The sequence below is a fragment of the Lissotriton helveticus genome, chromosome 4_1 (assembly GCF_964261635.1).
Source record: "Lissotriton helveticus chromosome 4_1, aLisHel1.1, whole genome shotgun sequence".
Lineage (NCBI taxonomy): Eukaryota > Metazoa > Chordata > Amphibia > Caudata > Salamandridae > Lissotriton > Lissotriton helveticus.
Window position 1 is genome coordinate 1,881,690,868 of NC_136063.1, and position 8,222 is coordinate 1,881,699,089.

The following is an 8,222-nucleotide window of genomic DNA, read 5'->3' on the forward strand; positions in this document are numbered from 1 at the left end:
TGGAGGGCAACGTGAGTGGGGCAAAGGTGTTGGTGCAGTCCTACATACACTGTCATAGTGTTTTGGGCACTGGCGACTGGGTTGGTGGGGTTGTAGTTCGGGCCCTGGCTGAGGGGTGTGACCAGCTGGTCTACGTTTACTTCTACCCAGCATTGGTGAGGCAGCAGTTGTCTGCAGTGGTGTGTGGTTGATGAATAGAAGGTAAAATTGATGCTGCGGTGGTCGGTCGAGTGCAGGTCAGTGGTGTGGTTGGAGGTGACGTGGGTGCCTGTTGAGAAGACGGGGTCCAGCTTGTGGCTGGCGGCGTGGGTTTGGTCCCGAGTAGTCTGCAGCCGGGTCTGGTGAGGTCGTTGATCAGTATGGTGGAGTTGTCGTCGTTATTGTCCTTGAGGTGTAAGGTCAGGTCCCACAGGATGATGTGGTGCGTGGAGGGGAGTGTGTGGGTGCTGGGGAGGTCATTGATGGAGCAGCATAACTGAGCACAGGGTTGGTGTGCTGTACACGAGGGTCCTCTGAAGGTGGTGTTGGGTGTCGGTGTGGATGTGTATGTGCAGGTGGTTGGCGGTGTTGATGGTGTTGTCTGCATGGGTGCCGACCTTGAGGGTGGACTTGTGGTCGATGGTGACCCATACACAAAATCAGTCAGCGCAATCCCTGCGGTTCAACTTGTAGCTGTCTGGGATGTCTATGGTGATGTTGGTTGCAGAGGAGTAGTCCCACCAGGTCAAGTTTAATGATCACACATCTGGGGCGGAGGTGTCAAGCACATCCCAGAGCCACATGGGCTGTGTTCGTGTGGAGTGGGTGTTGTGGATAATTCATCAGAGGTGGTTGGGTCCACTCCATGGGGGTTTGGTGGTTCACTTGCATGTGAAGCTGCATGTGCGGCAGGAGAAGGGTCCCGTGTGTATGTTATTGTGGTGGCCTGGAAGCAACTGTTGTGTAGGATGGCATTGAGTGCATGGAGGGTACCGGCGTAGTACTTGAGTCTGGTGTAGTGGCGTTAGTGGCCACAAGGGGTCCTGGCGCTGGGCATGGTCCAGGCGCAGATGGCTGCAGACTGGCTTGCTTAAGGTGTGTCTCTGGTGCGCAAGTAGCACAGTCGAGCACAGTTTGGGACATATGGGGATGTGGGAGGGAGGAGCAGCTGGTAGGCGGGAGCAGCAAGTGTGCATGGGGTGGTGGAACAGTGGCACTGAAACCAAAATGGTGTGCAAACAGGGTGTAAAATAGTTGTAATGAGGCCACTAATGGGACACTAATATGGTGGTACTGCACACCTGCCAGTGTGTACTCAGCAGCGGCAGCAGGGGCACACAGGGGGAGCTGGGTGTAGGTTGAGCAACATACCAGGAGCAATCTGTATTATCAAAATGTAACGTAATTAGCATGAAGACACAGGAAATGGTCCACACACAAACAACACAGCTGTGATGGCTATGACAGGTGGGATGATGGGAGATGGTAAGAAATCCATGTCCCCAATCCTCAGTAATTGTGGCCTGATACCTGTTGCACATATATAGAGTGGACTTGGACTTGCTACTGTGCTGGAATGTGTCCCCAATATACACCAACAAAACAGACATCAGGACATGCACTCAAGTTGAATGTTGCAAGTGTGCAAGCACTGTGTGGCCATGTGCCATGTTTTTGGACAAACATTTTGAATCCATCAAATGATTCATGCCATGTCATTTTAGGTAACATGAGTGATGATGTGTAGCTTTAACTTTGACATGTTGACACACATCAAACTCAAAAAGGGTAGATGACTCAGAATTGTGCATCTGTACACCATATGTGAGACATGATCATAAACATACATCTATTTTTTATTTCAGAGCATGGCACACATCCTCATGAGCAGGAACAAATGTTTGAATCCGATGATGACGGCGTGGAAAGTGTACCAAGTGTGGACACAGACGTCATCCGGACCTCTTACTATCAATACAAACTCCCTCTCCCCGCACCAGAAGGCAAACCAGCACAGTGGGATCTCCGCTTGCCCAACCTGGAAGCACTCCTACGCCACCTCCCACAACATCTCTGCCTCACCACTCGCCAAACACGCTGAATTCTTTTGAACAACGTGTCGTGGATGTACAGGGGCAGTTGGCACAGGAGGTGCGTAAAGGCATTGAGAGCATGGCAGGCACCCTAGAGGGAGTGCTCCGTTGCCTATCATCCAATAGTGGCAGTGCGGAAACTGGTAGCAGCAATGATGCACCACCACGTACTTTGTTTCACGCCATGAATGAGATATCAGAGGTCATGCAGCAGAGGCACAGACAAATGCCTAACACAAGTGGCAGTCTTGAAGTGGCCAACAGGCTGAGGGAAATTCAGGACACCCTTAAAGAAATGAATGCAAAACAGGATGCCTACCTGACCAAATTGGCTAACTACCAACGTGATGTAACAGCTGTGCTTGAAAATCAACAACTCATGCTCAGTGCATTCATGCGGTACCTGATGGGCATGGAACATGATGCTGGTACAATCCCATCTACATCTGCAGCCCCTGATGTGTCTATGCCTCCCGTGTCAACTGCACCACTGATTCCACCATCAGCTGTGACAACAAACACATCTGATGAAGAAGAGTCTGAAGATTGTCCAGTCCTCCGCAGAACCATGCGTTAGCATGACATATTGTACATGGACAATACATATACATTGTCTGGTGCACATAATACTGACATTGTACCACAGTAATGATGAACAACAAATTACTGCTAGCCAATGGATGTACTATTAATTATCTGTGGCCTCCCTCCATGAGGTGAACATATGATGTTGACACTCCCGTCTCACACAATAAAAACACTACTCACTCATGCATGTCTCAAATGTCATGTTGATGTATGGACTGTGCATGTACAAACTCAACCCTACTGTATGTGTCCCTTGATCAGAATAGTCCTGTCATACCTTGCTAATTGCTAACTTGTGTCACTTACATAAATGTGCACCCACAACATGCAATGTCCAACTGGCAACGTTCATAAAGTGACTAGTAACGTGTGTACAACAGCATTGCTAATGTGCAACATTACGAATGATGACTTTAGTTCGAATGAGTAACAGTACAACTTTGTACAAGGAGGGGGTGACTGGGAACATAAGATATGCTTGCACGCTACCATGATTGTGGGTCAGTCCAAGGTGTATGTATGTGATGATGAAATATCTGACATACCACGTGTATGTATGAAAGGAAAACATCAGCAGGTGGCTGGCATCAAAGGCACATCCTAACGTAAGATGAGTAGCACACAAATTTATTAACTTAAGCATGGGAATAGGGACATGCTTCACACCAGTGATTGAAACAACATCACTCAACACTCACATGGTGTCTCATGTATGAAGTCCTACAAAAAATTCAGTGCTTCTGCAAAGACTGTGGCCCTCATGCCTCAATGCCTTTGATACACACTTGGTACAGTCTCCTACCACTAGATCATCAAAGTGAATGTCAACTTAGATGAACATAAGCAAGGCATACCACACAACACCTTAGCCCAAGTAAGCCACACTACACACCATCCTCTGGTGTCCACATGTCTACATGTTTCACATCACAAACACCGTGATGGACATACTTTAAGGAGCACCCACACACCCCTGCCCACAGCACATCTTCCACAGGGCTGCATCCCCCATAGCACACAAACAGTGACAGTACATGGCCTCCACCATTGGAACATGCACCTCCACAGTAATAGCAAATGCTGAGAGCTACATGACATTAGCAGTTACACCCCTGCTGACCAAACAGATGTCAAGACCCACAGGCACATCTTTCCACACACATATGCAGTCAAAATCATTAACCAGAGGGTCATCATGCACCCAGTGATGTTCATAGGAACATAGAACATCCCCAATCCTCCGCCATGACAAACAACAGCATCCAGAGGTCCCTCCTACATGCCACAACAACATCCACACAATCCTCAAAGTAGGTCACACTGGCACTCCATATACACAATACATCGCATCATTGCAAGAAACAATGTTCCACAACACACTAGCAGTTAGACTCCACTATGGCATGAGGCAAGGTAATACACCACACTGGAATGTCTCCACCCTTGCAGACCGGAGCAGATGATTCAGCCTAATACATTTCACAGCACAACACACAGAGTACTGATGCTGAGTTCCTCAGGGACTGTCCCTCAGTACCTTTGTCTGCTATGTCTACATGGCTACGCTTGCTGAGGGCATCAGTGAACATGGACTCTGCATAGTACCCTACGCCTAATACACCCAGCTCTGCCTCTCCCTCACCAAGGGACCCAACATCACAGGACACGACTTACCACAATGGATGTATGTGCCTCAGCTGGACAAATCTCCATTTTTTGTCAAAAAAAGTCATCATAATCCCAAGAACCACTACCACATGGAACTATACCTGGGGGTACCCTGGGCTGGATAAACAGTTCTGCACTCATATGTGCCACACAAACTATACATTGTACAGAACACATCCCTCACCCCGTCATTACGGATAATAGCAGTATCGTCACCATACTTCTTCACCCTCTGCTAACTCTGCAAGTGCATCACAATTATTGCCAACTGATGCATTGATTGGATCTGCCACACACCCATCATCATCAGCCTGTGCAATGTGAAAGCCCTCAATAACATTATCAAAAATACCCTCAGTACAAAAAAGATGAATGTCCAGACAACCGTAGGTAGACGTTCCCTGTGGCTCACATGATAATACCACTTCCGCCTGCACATACAGGAGCTCTACTGCATCCACACCCATACAGATATACTGACACTCAAGGAGCTCACACACACCTACACAGTCAGCCAGAACCCTGGGCCAGCAAACCTCTACCAATGAATCTGCTTCTAGGCCCACAAGACATACGTCTGCAATACAGACCTATCCATGGTCACATTTCCCTGCATCTACATAGCCAGGCTGTAAACCAGCTTTCTTTTCCACTTGCAGGAAAGACGTGGGTCATACTGGCCCTCAGCATTGGGAAACACTGCAAACATTGAGGTACAGTCTCAATACCAGGTGGCCCAATAAATGACGGCCCTTGTGCCATCTGACCCTCACTTGTTGTGACGTTGTGTGATGCCTAACCCTGCATAACAGTCATCATCCATCACCAAGGAACATAGTCATGGGATAATGCTGCATGCAGCAAATCCAACCCTTGCACGCATTGATCTGCGTTACAGGCACGTGCAATGGGTGTTGCTGGGTGCCTTCCCAGCAACATCCATTGCCTTTTGACACTGCCACAGATGTAATAGGAACATGAAATGTGAGGCACTGTCCAGAAATTACACAGACCCAGTGCAGGCGTGAAGAAGGCTCAATGTTGACAAATATGATGAATCATCCTTGTCTCCTCTTTTTCTCACAATGCAGTAGACATAGTAAGAGGAAGAGGCCATTGTGATGAATGATTAACTGAGAGGTGTCCTTTCCTGTACAAGTCTGATGTTCACTGCAAGGCAGACACACTTGCCCCATTGTGCAAAGGTGACTGCGTTAGCGATGAACAGGACATTGTGCAACAGTGCTGGTGAGAACAACAGGACTGCGCAGTAACTAGCAGATACGGCACGGTCCTACACTTAATCCTGCAAACGGGTAGCGCTACAGGAAGGCCTGCTGTGCTCCACTACGGAAAAACGCCATGAAAGAGGTCCCAGAATCTTTACACATGATTGTTGATCACATGGCCTCACCTGAGACACATTACCTAAAGTCCCTCAAGGGTGAGTATTGGCCTGTATGATTTTGTGATAGTGTAATGAACATTTGGCTTACAATAGCTAACATGTAACGGTAATCCCAGCTAAGAGATCATTGTTGACATTCCTTGGCAAGCAAGGGTAAGGCTCACCCAGAGCTGATTTCTCTACTTCATATGCCTACAAGTACAACTTATTGTAATTGAAACAGATATTTTATTAACAAAAATTGTTCAGAGTATTTAAATGTTATGCTAAACTACACTACACTATTCAAAAATATTTATAAAATCCTACACTAATCTAATCTAATGCACTAACATCTACACTTATCTTGTCTAACTGTTCCTATACCTACCTCACACATACTACACAACACACAGATGACCCCCCACCCCCTATTCAACAATCACACATTAGGCATACATACACTTAATCTAAACACATACTAATTAACCTACCTAACTAAACAATGATATATTTTTTTTAATATTTTTTTTTATACATCTAAAAATACATTTAACATACACTATACATCAACCCCCACCCACTCCTAATAACTTAACACTTATCCTAACACTATTCCTAAGTACTACAACTATCCTAAATACTATCTAACTATTTTAAAAATGTAAACAATAACAACGTTCGTAACTTGACATGTGAAATTCCATGTCATGGACAACGACCACAGTTGTTAACTCTGTGTTCATTCCTGCTCGTCCATTTGTTCAATGGTGGCCTTCATGTCGGCAACCATGGACAGCAGGGTGGCCAGCTGCAGTTGCATGCTCGCAACCTTCAATGTCAGTTCCTTTTGGCCTTTTTCAAAAATTTCCATTTGGCCCTCAATCTTGTTAATTTTGGCCATCAGGAGCACACCGTCGATCTCAGGGGGAGCTGCTGCATGCCCTGTTGCTGTATGTCCAACTTGCGCTACTGCAGCTCCACCTGTCCTCGTTGGAAGGGCCTCTGCTGTGGTGGGTTGCGATTTTGGAGCAGTGGTTGTCACTGGGGTCATATCCGAGGGCTGTCCAGAAGTGGATTGAGTATCAGATCCTGAACCAAGACCAGCTGGGGGTGCAACCAAACCAGATGTTGATGGTGCTGATGTCTGAATGCCTGAGGGTCCACTCTGTGTAGGAGATACAGTGTCCATCTGGGGATGTTGATCTTCACATGATCCAGTTGGTTGTCCGGAGTGCATGCGTGAGGTTTTAGCCTTTTCCTTCTGGCTCCGCGTGTTGGATGGTGGAGTGGGAGTTGGTGATCTCCATGCTCCATCAGCACGTGAGTGCTCATGTCGGCGTCCCATCTGCCTGAATGAACGACCAACATTCCGTATGTGGCGGTATCTCTCTAGACGGATGCGATACTGCCTCTCCTCATCTTGTGTCATGTTTTCTGTAATGGAGCAATGACATCCACATCAGTCTGCACTAACACATTGACACCTGTACACATGCACATTCATGCAATCTTCAGTAAAAATTGTCAAGGGGCTATCGTTAACAGGGCATCAATTTAAAAGCATGGTGGCATCCTCATCGATGGTCATACACAGGGATGCTAAGTGATGTTGCGTACTACCTAACATGATAAATAATCTACATGACATGTAAGGCCTCAATACATATGAGATGGTGCATTCCAATGCATTTGTCCTGGCCATGTACCCAATGCTCGCCATTCACATATGCAGGCCCCTTCTCAAAATGATGCCAGTGCATCTGTGTGCAGGCAAGGTTTGTATACGCATTGTAATTGTGCTCTTCATACGCAGATACATAGCAAGGTATATGGAACATCATCCCTGTATGCTGCACAAGCCTACACACATGTAAAATGCACCATGGAAACAAAACATGGCCAAATTAGGATTGTGTTTCAAGGAAAGACACAGGTGTGCACTGCAATTGATTTGTGCACCGCCTCCTATCATTTAACTCTTGTACATGGGGTGCTGCTTGGGAGTAAATACGTGCTGCATTTTCACACTACGCAACACAGACTGCACAACACTTTCATGGTAGACGCATCTTGACAGGGGACGTCATATCATGGCCAGCATCAAGGCCTGGTATGTGAGTTGACTATGCATGATAAATGTTGCAATGGCCATTTATACACATGTACATCAATGCATATTTACTACTGATGTCAATAGTCAAATCTGCCGGTGGCCCTTTTAGTTGCATAGGTAACTGCATGATTATTGTGCTAATTGATGATGGACTTGCAGCACTGTTGCATCCCTCTAACAATGGCAAGTACTGACACACGTGGGGCACCAGGAAATCCTACTTGTAGGAGGTATGTCTATGTTGTACTACAATTAGCATGTGTCATGTAGCCATGGTCTACATACACTGACTGTCACGTACCCCAAGTCTCCTTGCTCAGCATGACACTCTTCGACATCTCCATGTGCACACTTGCCACCATTGCATGCACACACCACCACAACATACAAA